Genomic DNA, 22,739 nt, shown 5'->3' with positions numbered 1-22,739 from the left:
GATCCATCTGGGACTTCTGCTAGTTCACTAGGACCTTGAACCTGGCAAACTGGTAAAGAACCACACACGTGGACTTACTAGAACTCAAACCGGCAGGTTGTTGAGGTAGTAGATCAACACGTGTTGCCATCTACAACTCCTAGATGTAGATGGCCCATACTTACCCGTGCCAATCTGGTAAGCTTGATGCCCCACGAAACCTAACCCATCCCTGAACCTTAGATGAATAGGTGTGTAACAATATTCTATTCATCCTTAACACTTTCGCTGGCCCGGCGAGGCACCAAAATTGCATCAGAAGGTAGGCCGAGCATTCCCGGTGAGCACGCAACCCAATGTTAAACTCATTCACCCACAATGTTTATACTGAAGAACATTGGGATCGTCTCAAAGCCCTCCAAATGTACTCACTAGAAAGAAGACGAGAGATATCAAATAATATACACCTGGAAGATACTGGAGGGCCAAGTACCAAATCTACACAGTAAAATAACAACGTACTGGAGTGAACGACATGGAAGAAAATGTAGAATAGAACCAGTGAAGAGTAGAGGTGCCATAGGCACAATCAGAGAACACTGTATAAATATCAGAGGTCCGCGGTTGTTCAACGTCCTCCCAGCAAGCATAAGAAATATTGCTGGAACAACCGTGGACATTTTCAAGAGGAAACTAGATTTATTCCTCCAAGGAGTGCCGGACCAACCGGGCTGTGGTGGGTATGTGGGCCTGCGGACCGCTCCAAGCAACAGCCTAGTGGACCAAACTCTCACAAGTCGAGCCTGGCCTCGGGCCGGGTTTGGGGAGTAGAAGAACTCCCAGAACCCCATCAACCAGGTATCAACCAGGTGCAAGGAGCTTATGCTATGCATTTTTAATTGCAGAATTGCTTTTAAATACATGAATGGAGAAATACTATAGAAAACTGTTCACAACTTTTGTTAGATCAAAGCTGGAATATGCTGCGGTTGTATGGTGCCCACATCTTAAAAAGCACATCAACAAACTGGAAAAGGTGCAAAGACATGCCACTAAGTGGCTCAAAGAACTAAAGGACAAGAGCAACGAGGAGAGGTTAGAGGCATTAAATATGCCAAAACTAGAAGATAGAAGCAAGAGGGATGTGATCACTACATACAAAATAGTAACAGGGATTGATAAAATTGATAGGGAAAATTTTTTGAGACCTGGAACTTCAAGAACAAGATGTCATAGATTTACCCTAACGAAACAAAGGCTACCGGAGACATATAAGAAAATTCACTTTTGTAAACAGTGGTAGACGGTTGGAACAAGTTAGGTGAGAGGTGGTGGAGGCAAGACCGTCGGTAATTTCATAGCGATATATGACAAGAGTGCTGGGAAGACGGGACACCACGAGCATAGCTCTCATCCTGTAACTACATTTAGGTAATTATGTGTCCTTATACCTGTGAACTGAATGCTCCAAGGCCCTTACCTTATTTAGTCTTAGCACCCCCGGGAGGTATGTGACAACAGGTATATATTTTCATCAATTACACTTCTCTCTAATACATAGTCTAACGTAACTATGGTGTGCTGCACACTTACCAACTTTACCCTCGGCATCATCCTGGCAGCCATCTCGGCTCCCAGGCTTTTCCTCTTTCCCTAATACGGTATGAAATTCCTTACTTAGATTTCTAGTCACTCGATAAAACCCACAACCATTAGACATGTAAATGGCGACAGAATTTTAGTGTAATTTGCAGCAGCAACAGAGCACTATTGTAAATTGTTCATATCCTTAAAATGGTATTCAGTATTAACAAGATAAACAAAATATTAATACCTTATTTCAAACAAAGTAAGTTTTTTCAGGAAAATAAATGATGTGACTAACGTGCGCAGGCAACCCAATACTTCCAAACATTGTTATCTTTTTATTTCTAAAGGAACATAATTTTTTAATTTTAAGTCTTGATCTCACATGACAGTTACACAACCAGGCGGTAAGAAATATATCGTCCTGCCGTCTCAGATGGCCGGATAATTTTGACAACCTGGCCACGTTTCAATCCAAAATAACGAGCCACTGGGTCACCAGCCCTGAATTCTCATTAATTGATTGTCTTTCAACTTGTACCTGTAAAAAAAATGGCAGACTTAATAAAACTATTATGGCTACATTTACAATATCTGTATTAAAGTCTCAGGAAATAACATTGTTCTAAATACCAGTTTAACCTTTCAACTGCCCAACACAACCTGGGATGTTCTCGCCCATCATTCATAAACTGTGCAACAGTCAGGGATGCTTTAATGTGTTGCAAAACTCCCTCAGGTATCACATGTGCTTCCTCAGGCCACCAGTAAACAGATGCCATCATGGGCACCCCTTCCTGGGCATGAGGGCTTCAATAATGAGAGCATGACCATGTGCAGCAGCAACTCATGCCCACACCATCACTTAACCCCTTAACTGCGTTGCCTCCAAATATGCCACCCCCGCAGTGCGCAGGAAATAAATTCTCTGGAAAAAATTCTTTTTTCTTTTTAAGTGTCAGAAACCCTTCCCCTCAGTATAGGTATGTAAAAAAAAAAAAATCGAAATTGTACTTACTTTGGCTGCTATGGGGTCCGTAAGTTGTGGCGTGACGTCATCATTCCCTGTTCGCCCATGACATACGCTCCCAGGGCCAGTAGGGCGCTCGTGGCGGGGGGCGCGAGTTGCCGCGAATATATTTTCGTTCATTTTTTTCGCACAGTTTCCATATACATTTTATTGTTTTTACGTGCTAATCCTATGTATAGTGAACATGTACACTATATATGGCAGTAAAACATCCGTACTATCCGAAGACACTGTGTTACGTGCATGACACTTGTGTACACATGTGCTGCACATATTTACTATGTATCATGCTAATTTATGTATATATACAATCTATTTACACACTATACACTGTCACACACTATATACATTCACCATCAACACACTTAGAACACCTCGAGTGAGAGCAGCCACACCCAGCCAGTCTCCCTCACTCCAACATCTTACTCGCCAACATTACTCCTCCCACCATACTGTTATAGTTCTTATTACACATGTTCTATATACCTATCTACATGTTTTATTTACCAGAACTATGCAAGTAAGCCGGTATTGTGTCCAAACAGTACAGTGGCCCCCATACACTGAATGAAAAATGAATGTGATAATGACAGCACAGCCGACACACAGCCGACAGCAGACGACGCTACGATTACGTCACCTCCCTCACCAAAATAGCTCCTCTCAACATTCTCCTGTTGCTGTTCTTACATTATATACACACATTATATATACCCATGTACATATGTGTTGCCCATAGCGAAACCACTAAGCTAGTATGGTGAGCAAAACAAGAGTGGTAGCCACACACACAATGAGGCTACCTCAATTCTCGCCCTCCCTTCCTCACCAAAATTCCTCCTTCCACAATACTACGCACAATGCTAATTATAACCACAATCCTGCTATTATCACAATCCTGGTCACTAATTCCTGTAAATGAATAATTGACCACACGTTTATTTGAAAAGGAGCTAGGAAATTATTTGAAGATTCCTAGATGGACGAAATAATGCTGTGGTGCTGTGGCTAGCGCTGTGAACATCGTGAACAGCATTGAATCACTGATATTTGAACATTGTACCCAGTCATTATCACACTCGGGCTCTTCTATAACACTATCATGGCTAAGTAATGCAAGTTATATATATATATATTGACATTATTAGGCGATGCTGTGGTCACACGCTGAGCAGCTGTGCTGTGCGCTCATGCTGCAAGCCCCAGCCTTGGTTGCTCACACACTACTGAAGCTCCACACCCGGGAATGTGGGCCACGATTTTTTTTAAGATGGCGTCTGTTTACAGGAGCCCTGAGGAAGCTGATGTGAACCCCATGTAGCCGCGGGAGTTTTGAATGGAACGTGAAAAATACAAATACCCGAGGCGCGTTGCGCAAACCAGACATGTGCCTGCAGGCGCGTTGCGCAGTTTAAGGGTTAATAATGATGAAATAAATAACTGATTATTTAATGATAGTTTTATAGAAGATGGTGATAGTGATAAGGACTTCGTATAAGGTTGAGATGTAGGTGAACACAATACTGGTTATGATGTTCACAGTACAAGGGAGACATCCACACACCTGCATCTCAACTTCTAATGAACTTGTGAAAAATTATTCATATTAATGATTAGTGATCATGATTTTGATAATAGATGGGGTGGGCTAGAGTTAGCAATGTGCATAATATATTGGGAGGTATTTTGGCTTCGTTATGTGGCTTTGGCCACTGAGTAGCGTGTGGCTCTATGCTACGCTTGGATTACGAAATTACAACACCCATAAAAACTGTTTTAGCAGGCGAAGAGTCACAATAATGTGGCTGAAGAATGTTGACCAGACCACACACTAGGTGAAAGGACGGTAACATTTCGGTCCGTCCTGGACCATTCTCAGGTCAATTGTGTCGAACCGTTTCAAGTCGAACTATTTTAGCAGTTCGTAATGATTCATAAAAATGTAGATAGTTATATATAATGTGTGTGTCTACATAGTAAAAACAGTATGTTCTATTGTTCTAAGAATATAATACGGTGCAGGAATCTTCCAATACATAACTTTTTCAATTGACATACTATTGAATAATACTACTACAAAAAAAAGTGAAAAAAAAATCAGTAACAATGAATTCAATCAGTAGCAATATCTTAGTGCCAACTCCCACCACATGCCTGGCCATCAAGGCAACTGCTCCACGAATGCTCTTAAACTATGACATCACATGATTCCTTATTCCACTACAGCCATAGTAAATTAAAAAAAAAAAATCCCATGGTCAGGAACATTAAAAGTAATTTTTTTTGGTCCCTTGCACATGAGTGGTTGTCATGGAAATTCGGGCGAACAGTGCAGGGGTTAATGTTACTGTACTGTATGGCAATCATCATAGGAGGTAAATATTTTAGCTTATAAAACAAGGCATCTTGATTTATAAACTATATATTTCATAACATATTATATAAAATATAAACCAGCATTGAATACAATGAAATGCCTCTTGGATGAGCCCCAGTGGCTCCCTGAAACTATCTTGCCAAGATGGCTCCCAACTACTGTACTAAGTCACAATCACCTGCAAAGTTCTGCTTGGCATACTGGGGGGACCAGACATAGAACATGCCCTCTTCCCCTCACAGAAGCTCAACAAGTTAGTGACACTCCACCAGCAAGGTATTCAGAAAGTCTACAAACTGATACAGAATACAGACTGCTGCTAGGTTTAACCCTTAAAGTGCGCATCACGTCACATGACGTGTTGGAGTACTATGCAAGATTAAATGGCCCGCGGATACATGGTGTTTACCACCCCTTCATCAGGGCTCTTGTAAACAGACGCCATTTTTTAAAAAAATCGTGGGCCAAACTCCTGGGTGTTATTGCCTCGGTATTGAGTGAGCAACCAAGCCTGATGCACGCAGCATGAGCTAACAGCACTGCTGTTCAGCTTGTGACCACAGCATCGCCTAAAAATGCCAAAAATATACTTGTTCATGCTATTATGTAGCGATGATATTATTGCAGAAGACCCTGACTGATAAAACTGACCAGGGTTCTGATAATAGCAGGATTGTGGTGATATTTAGTGCTGTGCACCATGGAGGGAGGAGTAATGCTGTGGGAGGGAGGGGTGGTGGCGATGTCCTCTGACTGTGTGTGGCCACCTTTATTGACTGCACTCACCATAACAGCTTAGTGGTTCGCTATGGTGAACACAAATGTAGATACTTATATATAACGTGTGTATACAGGGTCTAAACAGCAAGAGAAGGTTGGGAGCCGCCATTTTGGTGAGGGCGGTGGCACGACGCCACCGTGCAGACGAGGTGTTGTTTACTGATTACCACGATGGTCTTTGGGCACCATACCAGTTTACTTGTACAAGTATGGTGAATAAAACAGGTAGATATTTATATATAATGTGTGTGTATATCGTAATAACACCACACAGTATTGTTGGAGGAGAAATATTAGTGCGTCTGGCCTTGAGGGTGGGAGCCATCAGCTGACTGTGTGAGGTCCTACATCTGTGCCCTTTACTCACCATACAAGCTTAGATGTACATTTATGGTGAACAAAACATGTAAATACCAATATATAACATCTGTATATAAAAACAAAAACAGTATGGTGGGTGGAGAATGGTGGCAAGTCAGGTGAGGTGAGGGAGGGAGGGAGTGGCAGCCAGTGGCGGGCTGGCATTGCCACTCAGCATATCAACTTAAGTGGTTCGTTATTGTGAACTCGAATGTAGATACTCATATATATAACGTCTGTATATAGTGAATTATAGCAAAAACATTATTGTGGGAGGAGAATGTGGGTGAGTCAGATGACTGGAGGGAGGGCGGGAGTGGCTGGCTGGTACACGGCGGTCACTCCTCGTTACTTTTTGACTCATAATAGCTACTTAGTGGTTCGTTATAGTGAACAAAACATGCAGATACTTATATATAACCTGTGCTTATAGTGTAATAACCGACAAAGTATTTGTTCACTGATTGATGAACATAATTGAATCAACAATATGCACCCCATATTTTTGAGTACAGCAATGATTCACTCATTTTATTATATAAATATATCAAACTACACACTATTGAATAATATTACAGCAAAAAAACTATGAAAAAATCAATCAGAAGACATTGAAATAATTCGGTAATTATCTCTTTGTGGCAACTCCGGCCTGACCGCTGGCGAAGCAACAGACCGCCTGGGACGCACTCTGAGTCAGCGCCTGTTTTGCCAGACTTCCCCGCCCTATAGCGGGCAATATATGCCACTTACGATTTTTTTATTATTTTTCCCATGATCAGTGAACACAAATTAACAGGTTAGAAAGAAAAAAATAATTTTTTTTTTTCAAAATTACATGTGCCTGTGGGGAAGAAAGGATATTATACCCCTAGCATGTTAAGGATAAAGAGACAGAAGCCTCAAAACTGTCAAATGAACTCTCTCAGAGGAAAGACTCCAAGCATTCAAGATGACGAAAGACAAACTGGTCGAGACTGACGACCCAAGGCAACTCGGGCATAATTCAGCCTAGGAACACTAAATAATGTATTAGGATGCCAAAACTCCTATGCCTGAATATCAGCCCCATGAATTGTTAGCAAAGACCGCTGAAAGAGCAGCATATTACAAACTTCATGAACATGATGGTAAACCGCAGGATGGCTTCACCTAATACTGCAGACCACCTGGGAAACGAGCCTTTGAACAGGGATCAAAGAGTGATTAATCCACTAAGTGTCCACCAAGGCAGAATCAGTGACACAAAGGTAACAGTGAAGAGCAGCCGCCAGACACAGCACGTGATGCACCTCCGGCTCAACCACCCAAAGGACTCCTCTGAAAGCCCACCGACTCATTCTTTGGTAGAAAACGGCACGACGGCAAACAAACATAACGCCCACCCGGGCCAAAAAAATAAAAGTCCCCCCACCTTCAAAAAAGCACGCAGCACCCTTACCCTACAACTGGAGGCAATCACCAAGAGAAAACTGCCTTAAACCACAGACCAAAAGAAAAGGTAAGAACATGTCAGAAGACCAGGAAGGTTTAGGTGGCACATGAGCAGGTCTGTAGTGAAATAATACAAGAGTGAGTTTCTGAAATGGCACCAAGGGAGCCGGTCGGCCGAGCGAACAGCACGCGGGACTTGTGATCCTGTGGTCCTGGGTTCGACCCCAGGCGCCGGCAAGAAACAATGGCAGAGTTTCTTTCACCCTATGCCCCTGTTACCTAGCAGTAAAATAGGTACCTTGGTGTTAGTCAGCTGTCACGGGCTGCTTCCTGGGGGGTGGAGGCCTGGTAGAGGACCGAGCCGCGGGGACACTAAAAGCCCAGAAAATCATCTCAAGATAACCTCAAGAAGGTAATATCAACACCAAACACAAACAGTAGCACTTCCACCAGCTCCACATAATAAGAGGTGACATTATTAGGCATAAAATGCTCGTCAAGAGAGAAATGAATGGATACCCCAAATAAAGATGGAAGAATGATGACAAGGGGACAGGAAATGTGAAAAAAAACACAAAGCTACAGTACTTCGTACTGCCGCCGACAAAGACCAACGCGGGTGGAACACTATCAATTCAGTCACCTGCTCACTACAGAGATGGCGATATAGATGCCTTGGAAAGCGCGCGTGCGCGCACACACACACACACACACTGAGGACTGTTTGAGGCTTCAAGAAGACCTAGACAAGCTGAAGGAATGGTCGAACAAATGGTTGTTAGAGTTTAACCCAACCAAATGTAATGTAATGAAGATAGGTGTAGGGAGCAGGAGGCCAGATACAAGGTATCATCTGGGAGAGGAATTCTTCAGGAGTCAGAGAAGGAAAAAGACTTGGGGTTGATATCACGCCAGACCTGTCTCCTGCAGCACATATCAAGCGGATAACATCAGCGGCATATGCCAGGCTGGCCAACTACGAACGGCATTCAGAAACTTGTGTAAAGAATTATTCAGAACTTTGTATACCACATATGTCAGGCCAATCCTGGAGTATGCATGCCCCAGCATGGAGTCCATATCTAGTCAAGGATAAGACTAAACTGGAAAAGGTTCAAAGGTTTGCCACCAGACTAGTACCCGAGCTGAGACTACGGAATTAAACCTCACTTCGTTGGAAGACAGAAGAGTAAGGGGGGACATGATCACCACATCAAGATTCTGAAGGGGATTGATAGGGTAGATAAAGACAGTCTATTTAACACAAGGGGAACACGCACAAGGGGACACAGGTGAAAACTGAGTGCCCAAATGAGCCACAGAGATATTAGAAAGAACTTTTTTAGTGTCAGAGTGGTTGACAAATGGAATGCATTAGGAAGTGATGTGGTGGAGGCTGACTCCATACACAGTTTCACTGTAGATATGATAGAGCCCAATAGGCTCAGGAATCTGTACACCTGTTGATTGACGGTTGAGAGGCAGGACCAAAGAGCCAGAGCTCACCCCCGCAAGCACAACTAGGTGAGTACACACAATACACACACACACAGCAAGAAGTTCAAAGCAGCTAGGTACGTCACTAGACCAATCATCTGAAAAGAGGTGAGAAAAATGGCTGGGTTTGGACACATTGCAAGCCAGCAACCTGAAACCAAGGCTAAACCAGTTACTAGAAGAATCACATTTCCTAGGAGTGCTCCAGCCTGGCCAGGACCCAGAGCAATGACTGGATCAGGAAAAAAGAGGTAAAGAAACCCCCACAATGACAGTCCAGCCAAAAGGCACTCACCGAGAGGACCTCACTATGGGAAACAGAACCACATTGAATGGAAGGTGCAATTTCAAGCCGATGTAAAGAGATTCATGTCGGGTGCCCAAACACCTTGCAAAGTCACCAGAAGGAAGCTGCAATTGGCAGTTCACTCGTGGAGATGGGTAGCAAGTAAAAAAAAAAAAAAAAAAAAAAAAAAAAAAAAAAAAAAAAAAACTTCCACTAGAACATTGACAATCGCTGAACATGAAGAGCCAGGAGAACCAAACCCCGAGACTCCAGTAGACAACCTATCCACAGCATCCAGCTCCAAATGACAGGCACTAAAGGGAAACCCCCCCCCCCTAGGTTCAGGCAATGAAACCACTGAGGAAGAGTCTGAAGAAGCACAGAAAAATCCAAATCCTCCAAATGGGTATGCCAGCTGGCCATAAACTCATGTACTACACTGAATGTCAGTACTACCCTACACTAGGCAGCCACAACATTTCTATCTCAGTCAGACTAACAAGTGTCAACAATAAAGAGTAGTGCACTGGGTAGTCATGAGCATCATTACCAAATACTAATCCAACCCAGTTGGGAGTACTGTACTGTATCTGTCTCTTACTTAATGGGAAAATTGTACAGGTCACAGATGATAACTTTCTTGTACAACCATTCTGTATGACATTTAAATCTCTAATTTATAAATGTGGCACATTATCTTAACACTTTCGCGCTATCCGGACGCATCGGCGCGTCCCGTTTCGTCTAACGCTAACGCATAGTGGACATAAAGTTGAGTCCTCTTTAAAAATATTTGTATAAAATTAAATTTTTATCCGATTTACTTTGGGTTTGTTTCAAACTGCGCGCTATGAGGCTCTCTTTCTCACCACTAGGCTGCATGGTACAATAAGTTCATGAAGGTGTGGATAACTTCGATCAAATGGTATTTTGTCCCAAATGGGTTGCAGGTGGGTGACTTTAGCCGTTTATACTGGTAATGCTTCCCCCATATCATGTATTATATGCATATGTCTGTTTAGGGAATTTTATTCCGATCAATATACAACCAAAATAACTGTGTGCAACAAGTATAACTTGACAAACATAACAAAAGTAAAACATTTCGTGTGTGTTTGACGCTCACTGATATGTTCCAGCGTTGTTTTATATTTGGCGCTATTCTAACTTACGCTTTGTTGATATTTTTTACCTATGGGCACATAGAACATTCTATTGCGAACACATTGACACAAAAATGAATGACGTACATAGAAAATTAATGTCATGAGAGTGAAATAAGTATAAACTTTCAAAGCGCCCGTGCGTCGTCCCGTCACCGATACCGGGTAACAATTTCACCACTTCTCACACTCTTGCGGGCGGGCCGCATCATTATTCTACGCTTATATTCATATCACCGTGTTGGGAATTTCATTGCGAGTCCATTGATACCAAAATTAACGCTGTAGAACAAGTGTGGAGGTGATTACAATCCCAAGAGTAAAAACATTTTGTTGCTGATGGGCGCTCACGGCGAGTCATCTTCGTAGTTATTTATTTGGTGCTGGTATCCCTATACGTTTCGTGACTTTTTTTTACTGATGTTCTTCTAGAGAATTTTATTGCGAACACGTTGGTACCAAAATGAAATACGTAGCATGAGAACTAAGGTCAGAAGAGTAAAAAGAGTATACACATTTTGTTTTTACGCTTAAGCGATAAAAACGCAGCGCGCACATTCGGTTGCTGAGTGACCTTTGCGGAGAGCGCGAAGTGTTAAAATACTAATTATCTTCCTCAAAATCCTGGAGCTAAAACCTAAATAGTCATGCAGGGATGCCATAGCCTGACTGGTTGCAATCCTTAGTCACGTGCAGTAAGTCACTATACCTCTGGAACAAAACACAATGATAATACTCACAAGTTGGAAAATGGGATGTTAAATGTCTTTTAAAAGTAAATTGGAATGGTTCCATTAGAGTAGAGTAGTGCACACTTACCTCTGAGTAGCTCAGTCTTCTCTTCAGCTGTCATGACAACATGCTCTGGAACAAGCTCATGTTCTGTGATGTTGATCAACAGTTCAGACTCCAAGAACTGCTTCCAATATATACTTAGGAGCCATATCAACCAATGCCTGAAATAAAGTAAGACGTAAACACATCAAAATGTTCAATCAAATCCACTAAATTAATTAGCTTGAGTGTCTTTGCCAAACACAAATGAGCTTTACAAAGAACATAGCCAAGGCTCAAGAATCTAACCACATGTCCATTAAAAGATAAATACATGTACCGTAACTCTATCATTCTAGTAAATGTGACTGGCAGTATACAGTACCTGCAGCTGCCGACAATATTTACTCGAGGGCCACTATCTTCTAGTGGCTTCGATAAGGACAGCAAGATGCAGCTTGTCAAGGTCCCCCATTTATCCTGACGATTTCATCAAGCTGGATTTTGAAATTCAGTAGTGTTTTGACTTTGGCAAGTAGGTGGTTCCATGGGTTTATAACCCAATGGGTAAAAAGCATCAACTGTTTTCTCTCCTACATTGTGGATTGTTGTGCTTGAAACTGTTGCTCCTTGTTTGTGTTACATCTGACCCTTTAAAAAAGTTGTCTTGATCAATATCCTCCAAATTGTTCAGTATGAGCTTTAAAAGGAAAGTTTCCAGAAGCATAATCCTGCTGCCAACTGGAATTTTCAACTTTTTTAAGACTGCTCATAGCCCAGTTGATGAGAGTGTCGGCCTCACACGCGTGGGGTCATGGTTTGGGACCCATACAGCCCAGGTGAATGAAAAGCCCTATCATGTCTGGTTTGGTACGGGCTCACCATAGCCCGTGCTACATGGGCACTTCGTTCTGAGTAGCTAAATCTAAAAACAACAACTGATTTGCAGCAGTGTCAGGCCTGTAGCCCTCAACCATTCCTGGTACGAGAGTCAACTTAGTTTGGAATGAATTTTGTTGCCCGGTGATAAACTTCTCCAAAGCAGATATCTCTTTCTGAAGATGAAGTCTCTATGTTTGGATACAATAATCCAAGTGGGGGTGCACCAGACATTTATACACATGAATAACTACCTTTTCCTTAAAATCAAAGGTTTGCTTGGACAGTTCATCTGCCAATAATTTTAAGGCTTGGACTGAAATCTGCCCACACTTGGGCTTTTAAGCCTTAGTTTGTCAATACTCTTCCTGATTATGTCACATTATGGAATACAGGTATCCCTAATTCATTCTCTTTTCCTTCAAACATTTGTGTGGGCATTGTAATGACATCTAATCTTTCTAGTTTGAACACTTGATGTAAGTATTCATTCTGTGTTGGCTGCCCTTTTATCATCTATTATAACTTGGCTTAGTCTCATCTTTTAAGGTCCTACCGAGACTTTTGTTTTGGTTTTACTTCTTATATGGCATAGAAGGACTGGATTTTATATTTTTGCAAGTTTTCTTTTGGCTGATCTGATTTCCCAGATGGCTGTATTAAAGTCCTTCTATATTTCTCATATTCTATGCTGTTCTTCGGGGATTTGTACCTTCTCCATAGGCTTCCTCTTAGTTATTAAGCTTTTTTTGTGTCATCCACCTGGTTACCTTCTCTTTTCTCCTTCTTGGCACATATTTTTGAACAAGTTCAGTGATAACCTTTACAATTTTCCCCCATGATGCTCCATGCCATGATCACCCATTAGCGCTCTCTAGGAGGTGTTTTACACTTCCTCTCTCATTCCTTGATAGTCTCCCCAGGGCATTCAATTCCTCATTGTTGGTTGTATTCAAGTCTTCTTTTACATTTAGCATTACCCCACATGTTCTTGTTCTGTCCTTTCTGAAGGCTCGATGTATTCTGAAAGATGGCATTTCCCTTCAATTATGTCCTTTCATCCCCATGTTTCACCAAAGCCAGCAAGTTGGGATTCTCAACCTCTATATATGCGCACAATGCATCAAATTTATTACTAGCATACTGGCATTTGTGCAGAAGTAATTTAAGCTCCTGACATTGTTCAGCAGGGTTGAGAGATTGCTTCTGCTTCTGCACATTATTATTCTATACACCGTCACGTTGTATTTGTGCCTGCTTGTCTTCCCAGATATATAGGGTTAGTTCTGTCTGGCTACCGGAAGAGATAATGAATGCAAGCTAAAGGAAATAACATACTGCATAAACCATACTTAAGAAATTGCAGATTACACACTTTGTATAATCAGGTGTGTTCAGGAGTGACATTACACAGATTGGGCATGTGAAAGAAATTCATTTCATTTCGCCAACGAAATCAACGATTCACTTCACTAATTGAATTTACTCGAGTGTAGTTACAGGATGAGAGCTAATGTCGTCTAGGTGTTCCCTGTAATCCTACCTTCTTGTGCATTCCCAGTTGTCTTCTGCCACTCCTACCTTAAGCTTTTTTTCCACTTATCCAACACCCTCACTTTATCTCCATATTTTCTTACATCTCGGGTTAATTTGCATTTTCAACTTTCATTTGTGTCCAATCATTCTGGTGTTGCTTACTTAGAAAAGACCATCTTGATCTTGAGTTATCTCGAGATGATTTCGGGCTTTAGTGTCCCCGCGGCCCAGTCCTTGACCAGGCCTCCACCCCCAGGAAGCAGCCCGTGACAGCTGACTAACACCCAGGTAGCTATTTTACTGCTAGGTAACAGGGGCATAGGGTGAAGAAACTCTGCCCATTGTTTCTCGCCGGCGTCTGGGATCGACCCCGGGACCACAGGATTACAAGTCCAGCGTGCTGTCCGCTTGGCCGACCAACTCTCTATTCTCTATTCAACTACTGTATTCCACTCTGTATCTTATATATTGTAATCATCATTTCTTGTTTATCTAGTGTTATTAGTTCTTCCAGCTTGTTCTCATAGTTTATTTAGCACAAGTTTTGTAGCATAACAATCTACTTCAATGTTGCATGTGTTTTACCAAGAGTGGAAGCTATGATGGGACTGCATGTTCTAGGTCTGCTCTAACAATGTGTGTGTTTTACCAAGAGTGGAAAGCTATGATGGGACTGCATGTCTAGGTCTGCTCTAACAATGTGTGTGTTTTACCAAGCGTGGAAGCTATGATGGGACTACATGTTCTAGGTCTGCTCTAACAATGTGTGTGTTTTACCAAGAGTGGAAGCTATGATGGGACTGCATGTTCTAGGTCTGCTCTAACAATGCTCTGACAAAGATGATTGGCATTGTACTGCCTAAAATTTGCACTGTCAGGACAGGAAGCCTGTTAAGTTAAAATAGGTGAATACATATAATAGGTGAAAGGATATGTGCCCAACAATTTCTGTACAGCCTGGGGGATGAAACCCAGGATCCTCCATTGTAAATCTAGGATGTAGACTTCCACTACCACAAGCTAGAGGGTTGAGTCTGGCCTACCAACTTTTTTATATACAAAAAAAAGCACCATATGATACTACTGTAAACAGGTTAAAATGAAGACCTTGAAATGATATGCTTGATCGTAATAGACAATATTTCACATACAGTACTATATCATACATAAAAAAGCAATGTCCACTGTAGCATCTCTTACATTTCCTTAATACTAAGAGTGTGTTAAAATTTGAACCAAGACAATATACAATACAGTGGACCCTCGGTTGACGAATGCCCCTCTTTACGAATTTTTTGGTATACACTACTGTACAAGGTAAATTTTCTCGTAAAATCTGACTCGGTATTCAAGGTTTGTCTCGGATTTCCAGTTTGTTTGATACAGCATACATGTATGGGTCAACAAGCACGTGATTCTGCTGGGCGCGGCACGCCGAGTAGTTTACCAGTGTATCCCACCTAGTGATGACCAAGCTTGAATTCTTTGCGAATAATTTCATTTTTTTTTTTTTTTTTGGTTTCTGTACATAAAAGTTTTTATTGTATATCATGCCATGGATCCCAAGAAAGTCAGTGATAAAGTTCATCCTAAGAAAATAGTTGAGTAGAGGCAGTAGAGGATGACGCTTCCTCATTAACCCTCAAACCACGCCTATCATATATAAATGATATCAGTGACAAAACCGAACCGCGCACATCATTTATATATGATTTCGTGTCTAGCGCTATAATTTAAACGCCCCGCCTGAGATAGGGGCAGAGCTATAGTACAGCCACGACCGATAGTTGCCAGATGCCACCTAGAAAAAAAATCCAGGCCAACATTCTTGGGTGTTACAGCGTCAGTATTGAGCTAGCCACCAAGGCTGGCGCACGCAGCACGAGCTCACAGCACCGCTGTTCAGCTTGTGACCACAGCATCGCCTACAACTACCATAATATAAATGATACTGCTATTATTTAGCAGTGATAGTATTACTGAAGCCCTCTGACTGTGATAACACTGACCAGGATTCTGATAATAGCAGGATTGTGGTGATATTTAGCGCTGTGCTCCATGGAGGGAGGAGTAAGGCTGTGGGAGGAGGATGGTGGCGTCGTTTTCTGACTGTGTGTGGCCACCATTTATTGACTGCACTCACCATACCAGCTTAGTGGTTCGATATGGTGAACACAAATGTAGATACTTATATATAACGTGTGTATAGTGTGAGATAACAGCGAGAGGAGTAGGTTGGGAGCCGCCATTTTGGTGAGGGAGGAGCGTCGTCTGCACGACTTGGCATGTTTGTTTACTGATGGCCACTATGGTCTTTGGGCACCATACCAGCTTATTTGTACAGGTATGGTGAATAAAACAGGTAGATACTTATATATAATATGTGTATATAGCGTAATAACACACAAACAATATTGTTGGAGGGCAAATATTAGTGCGTCTGGCCTTGAGGGCGGCCGCCGATCAGCTGACTGTGTGAGTAGCTACGTCTTATGGCCTTACTCACCATACAAGCTTAGATGTACAGTTATGGTGAACAAAACATGTAAATACGTATATATAATGTTTGTGTATAGTGAATAAATACAGAAACAGTATTGTGGGAAGTGAATGAGGGTGAGTGAGTGGTGTTGAGGGAGTGAGTGGCTCGCTGGTGTTTGGCGGTCACTCCTCGTTGCTTTTTGACTCACAAGACCAACTTAGTAGTTCGTTATGGTGAACAAAACATGCAGAAACTTATATATAACCTATGTATATAGTGTAACAACAGCAAAAACTATTTGTTTATTGTTTTATGAACATAATAATTGAATCACTAATATGCACACCATAATTTTGAGCACAGCGATGGTTCACACATTTTATAATATAAATATACCACAATTCACTGTATGGAATAATATTACTGCAAAAAAACTAAGAAAAATCAGAGACATTGAAATAATTAGGTAATAATATATTTGTGGCAACTGCCGTCTGACAGCTCGGGCGGACTAGACCTCGCCTGGCAAAGGCTCTGCTAACGCCCCTTTTTTGCCACACTTCCCTACCCTATTGCGGCTAAAATATGCCACCTAATATTTTTTTGTTATTTTTTCCGTGATCAGGGAACAAAAATGAACACTTCTATAAGACGAAAGAATTTTTGGATTTTTTTTTTTTTTGTTGCGCCTGTGGGTGTGAATTCCATTTGGGCCCCTAGCGGTTTGAGGGTTAAGAAAATGTGTGCAGTATGGGAAGAACTGCAAAGTTTTGTTGAAAAAACTCGCTCAGATAAAGCTGTAGCAGGCCATTGCATTAACCTTTTTAATGACAATGTGATGTCTCACTACAGACAAGTGTTAAAACATCGGGAAAAAACAAGTGTCTTTAGACAGATTCTTAATGAGAAAAGCAAGTAGTGAGCCACAACCAGGTCCTAGTGGTATGCAGGCAAAATGTAGAAGAGAGAGTACATCAGAAATGTCATCACTGCCTGATCTTATAATGGAAGGGGACTCCCTTCCAAATACTAACACCTCTCCTCCTCTTCCCCTCCTCACCATCTTCCATACGCCAACAAGAGTCCTCAATAAAGGTAAGGTACCTGTATAGTAAAAAGTATGAGTAGTATTCTGTATAAATGTTTTTTTAAGTTAATATTTTTGGGTATGTAGAATGGATTAATTCAATTTGTGTTATTTCTTATGGGAAAATTCGTTTCGGTTTTCAAATCTTCGGTGTACAAACAGTCTCTTGGAACGAACAAATTTGTAAACCAAAGGTCTACTGTATATAAATTATAAACATACCTGTTTTGCAGAGGGTGACATGCCAGACTGGACAACAATGATTGCACGTTGAATGTTCTCCTCTTGCATCCTCGTACAATATGTTTTTATTGTTCTTACACCAACCTGCAAGCAGATATCACTGTAAAACCTCCAGAATTATGCTAGTGAAGAACATTAAAACAAAATAAATTACCATTGATAAATATGTAAATCTTATTACAGTACTTGATAAAAACTATCAAACCACCATTAACATATTTTTATTCATAGATGATATAATTCAGGAGATGTTTGAAGGTACTTTATTTTGTTAGAGTACTCATTAAGTACTAAATACTGTAGAAATATTCCGATCTTCCAAAAATTATGGTTAACCCCAAAAAACCAGCGTTGAATGAAATGAGACGCCAGTTTCCGAGTTATCCCCGGATGCTCCCTGAAACTATCCCACTGCTACCCTATTTGGGGTCATCAGTCACAGAGTTCTTGTCACCTACTGGGAACCACAACCAAAACCTGGCCCCCTCAGAGATGCAGAGAGCAGTGGCCTATGAACACTTTACATTTATAGTATGTCATACTTGCTATCGACCAGGGAAGGCAACCAGAAAGGTAGTTGAAACAAAACAGACCGCTGCCTGGTGGAAAATTGTTACTTATGTCCTCAAAAGTGCAAAAGAACTCCCCCAGAACAAAAACAAGCAACACTTCGTCCAAGTAGCCTCAGCTCGTTAGCACCAACCCTACCATTTCCCATTAAAGGGGAAGGGAGAGCTGGTCCAGGTGAGCTGGGCTACCCACCCTCCAGTTCTTGAATTATGAAAGCCACTGACCGGAGGAAGGAAGGGAGGTCAGGGAGCTCCGGGGCTCACCCATATATGTGGCATTTCATTACATCCAACACTGGTTTTCTGTGGGAAGGCCCCCCATCAGCTCCCTGAAGCTAACTACCCAAAGAGAAGGAAAAACCGGGACATATTCGGGAGACAGCAGAACTGCAGATCTCGAGTCGAGGAAGAGACAGACGGTTGCGACAGGCGCCCCAAAGCCACACAAGACGGTAGAAGGGCCTGGGATGTCCATAAGATACCTGGCGACCTGCTTGATGGGGTTCTGGGTGTTCTTCTACTCCCCAAGCCGGCTTGAGGCCAGGTTTGAACAGGACCCTGTGGGACCTCCAAAATCCCTGTGCCTGAATATCGTCCCAAGACATATTCCTAAAGACAGCAGAAAGAACGGCATACTTTCTCACATCATGGGTACAATGGTAGACTGCAGGCTGGCTAAACTTAATGACACTGTGGACAACTTGAGATACACGACCCTTGTGATCAGGGAAACAGAATCAACCCAGAGCGCATCCACTGACACAGAACCAGTGGCACAAAAGCAGCTACCGGACACAGAACGTGATACACCCTCGGCCAAACCAACCAAGAATCCACAACCAACAGACCCCTCTGGAAGCCCACCGTGTCATTTTCCCCCAGAAAAGAAGGGCCGGCTGCAAACTAACAAAACGACCACCAGAACCAAACGAACAAATCCCCCAGCACCGGAGAAGAGCACGAAACTCCCCATCCCAACCCCTAGAGGCCAAAGCCAGCCAAAACAAAGTTTCAAAAGCAATCATGAACCGAAGGGCCACTACAAACCAAGGTGAAGAAGAAAGAAAGGAAATGAACCTAGTCCAATGACCAAGAAGGCCCAGGCATCACATGAGCAGGCCGAGCAAAAATATGCACGAGAAAGCTGCGGAACGGAACGGAAGTGAAATCCTCCCCAAACGCAAGCTGCAGTGGTTCCACCAACGCTGCACGATAAGAAGCAACAGTATTCGGCATGAGATGCCGATCCAGAAAAAGCAAAGATAGAAAGGACAAATCAACCACGTTCAACAGTGACAAAACCCGCCAAAGAGAAAGAAAATGGTGGACAGGCATATACTATTTCATTATGGAATCTGTAGTTCTAGCAACAGTACATTAGTACAGTAGTACTGTAGTTTTATAACATTAATAGCAAAGAAAATATGGAGGTGTAACTTAGTAAAGCTACTAGAACATAACAGAACATAACTAGAACATAATGGGACAAATACTTACAAATAAACTAAATAACATAGATATAATAAGTAGTTTTACAAATACAATAATAAGGTGACAATGAAGAAAAGACATTTTTAGTAAATAAAATTTAAGACAACAATAACTCACAAAAATATCTCAACTAATTTCACTCACTTACTCTCATTATATGATATAAAGTAAATATTTTCTAGTCTTTTTTTTTTTAGCTAGTTGGAGACGAAGCATTTAATTACATTTGGGAGATTGTTGCACAATTTGGGACCCTTGATTTGCGTAGCATTTCTGCTTTGACCGAGTCTCACTCCAGAAATATCAGATATTTTTTTTTATATACAAGTATATACAAGAGTTTTTACATTCTTGTACAGCCACTAGAAGGTGTGTGCTGGGTGAGATGGGGAAGGAGTGTGCTAGGTGAGATGGGGAAGGTGTGTGCTGGGTGAGATGGGGAAGCTGTGTGCCGGGAGAGACAAGGAAGGTGTGAGTTGGGTGAGACAAGGAAGGTGTGTGCTGGGTGAGACAAGGAAGGTGTGTGCTGGGTGAGACAAAGAAGGTGTGTGCTGGGTGAGACAAGGAAGGTGTGTGCTGGGTGAGACAAGGAAGGTGTGTGCTGGTGAGACAAGGAAGGTGTGTGCTCGGTGAGACAAGGAAGGTGTATGCTCGGTGAGACAAGGAAGGTGTGTGTTGAGTGAGACAAGGAAGGTGTGTGCTGGGTGAGACAAGGAAGGTGTGTGCTGGGTGAGACAAAGAAGGTGTGTGCTGGGTGAGACAAGGAAGGTGTGTGCTGGGTGAGATGGGGAAGGTGTGTGCTGGGTGAAACAAGGAAGGTGTGTGTTGGGTGAGACAAGGAAGGTGTGTGCTAGGTGAGACAAGGAAGGTGTGTGCTGGGTGAGACAAAGAAGGTGTGTGCTGGGTGAGACAAGGAAGGTGTGTGCTGGGTGAGACAAAGAAGGTGTGTGCTGGGTGAGATGGGGAAGGAGTGTGCTGGGTGAGATGGGGAAGGTGTGTGCTGGTGGGGATGGGAAAGGTGTGTGCTGGGTGAGATGGGGAAGGAGTGTGCTGGGTGAGACAAAGAAGGTGTGTGCTGGGTGAGATGGGAAGGAGTGTGCTGGGTGAGATGGGGAAGGTGTGTGCTGGGTGGATGGGAAAGGTGTGTGCTGGGTGAGATGGGGAAGGAGTGTGCTGGGTGAGACGGGGAAGGTGTGTGCTGGGTGAGATGGGGAAGGTGTGTGCTGGGTGAGACAAGGAAGGTGTGTGCTGGGTGAGACAAAGAAGGTGTTGCTGGGTGAGATGGGGAAGGAGTGTGCTGGGAGAGAGAGGGAAGGTGTGTGCTGGGTGAGATGGGAAAGGTGTGTGCTGGGTGAGATGGGGAAGGAGTGTGCTGGGTGAGACGGGGAAGGTGTGTGCTGGGTGAGATGGGGAAGGTGTGTGCTGGGTGAGATGGGGAAGGTGTGTGCTGGGTGAGATGGGAAGGTGTGTGCTGGTGAGATGGGGAAGGTGTGTGCTGGGTGAGATGGGGAAGGTGTGTGCTGGGTGAGACAAGGAAGGTGTGTGCTGGGTGAGACAAAGAAGGTGTGTGCTGGGTGAGATGGGGAAGGAGTGTGCTGGGTGAGATGGGGAAGGTGTGTGCTGGGTGAGATGGGAAAGGTGTGTGCTGGGTGAGATGGGGAAGGAGTGTGCTGGGTGAGACGGGGAAGGAGTGTGCTGGGTGAGATATGGAAGGTGTGTGTTGGGTGAGAAAAGAAAGGTGTGTATTGGGTGAGACAAGGAATGTGTGTGCTGGGTGAGATGGGGAAGGATTGTGCTGGGTGAGATGGGAAGGTGTGTGCTGGGTGAGATGGGAAAGGTGTGTGCTGGGTGAGATGGGGAAGGAGTGTGCTGGGTGAGATATGGAAGGTGTGTGCTGGGTGAGATGGGGAAGGAGTGTGCTAGGTGAGATGGGAAGGTGTGTGCTGGGTGAGATGGGGAAGGAGTGTGCTGGGTGAGATATGGAAGGTGTGTGCTGGGTGAGATGGGGAAGGAGTGTGCTAGGTGAGATGGGGAAGGTGTGTGCTGGGTGAGATGGGGAAGGTGTGTGCTGGGTGAGATGGGGAAGGAGTGTGCTGGGTGAGATATGGAAGGTGTGTGCTGGGTGAGATGGGGAAGGAGTGTGCTAGGTGAGATGGGGAAGGTGTGTGCTGGGTGAGATGGGGAAGGTGTGTGCTGGGTGAGATGGGGAAGGTGTGTGCTGGGTGAGATGGGGAAGGTGTGTGCTGGGTGAGATGGGGAAGGAGTGTGCTGGGTGAGATGGGGAAGGTGTGTGCTGGGTGAGATGGGGAAGGTGTGTGCTGGGTGAGATGGGGAAGGAGTGTGCTGGGTGAGATGGGGAAGGAGTGTGCTGGGTGAGATGGGGAAGGTGTGTGCTGGGTGAGATGGGGAAGGAGTGTGCTGGGTGAGATGGGGTTAGGTGTGTGTGTTGACTGAGACAAGGAAGGAGTGTGTTGGGTGAGAAACGGAAGGTGTGTATTGGGTGAGACAAGGAAGGTGTGTGCTGGGTGAGATGGGGAAGGTGTGTGCTGGGTGAGATGGGGAAGGTGTAGTGCTGGGTGAGATGGGGAAAGAGTGTGCTGGTGAGATGGGGAAGGAGTGTGCTGGGTGAGATGGGGAAGGTGTGTGCTGGGTGAGATGGGGAAGGTGTGTGTGCTGGGTGAGATGGGGAAGGAGTGTGTTGGGTGAGTTGGAGAAGGTGTGTGCTGGGTGAGATGGGGTAGGAGTGTGCTGGGTGAGACAAAGAAGGTGTGTGCTGGGTGAGACAAGGAAGGTGTGTGCTGGGTGAGACAAGGAAGGTGTGTGCTGGGTGAGACAAAGAAGGTGTGTGCTGGGTGAGACAAGGAAGGTGGTGTGCTGGGTGAGACAGGGAAGGTGTGTGCTGGGTGAGACAAGGAAGGTGTGTGCTGGGTGAGACAAGGAAGGTGTGTGCTGGGTGAGACAAGGAAGGTGTGTGCTGGGTGAGACAAGGAAGGTGTGTGCTGGGTGAAACAAGGAAGGTGTGTGCTGGGTGAGACAAGGAAGGTGTGTGCTGGGTGAGACAAGGAAGGTGTGTGCTGGGTGAGACAAGGAAGGTGTGTGCTGGGTGAGACAAGGAAGGAGTGTGCTGGGTGAGACAAGGAAGGTGTGTGCTGGGTAAGATGGGGAAGGAGTGTGCTGGGTGGGAC

General features: G+C 43.6%; 1 protein-coding gene and 1 pseudogene across 5 annotated transcripts in view; one reads left to right on the top strand and one right to left on the bottom strand.

Annotated features, from left to right (window-relative positions):
* LOC123770550 (uncharacterized) overlaps positions 1 to 22,739 on the top strand; it is a 216,036-nt gene that overhangs the window by 140,315 nt on the left and 52,982 nt on the right. The window lies entirely within an intron of this gene.
* Positions 1,844 to 18,668, bottom strand: LOC138350490 (DNA-directed RNA polymerases I, II, and III subunit RPABC1-like; annotated as a pseudogene).

The sequence above is a fragment of the Procambarus clarkii genome, chromosome 46 (genome assembly GCF_040958095.1).
Source record: "Procambarus clarkii isolate CNS0578487 chromosome 46, FALCON_Pclarkii_2.0, whole genome shotgun sequence".
NCBI classification, from domain to species: domain Eukaryota; kingdom Metazoa; phylum Arthropoda; class Malacostraca; order Decapoda; family Cambaridae; genus Procambarus; species Procambarus clarkii.
Note: the sequence above shows the minus strand (reverse complement) of the source record. Positions and strands in the feature narration are given on the sequence as shown.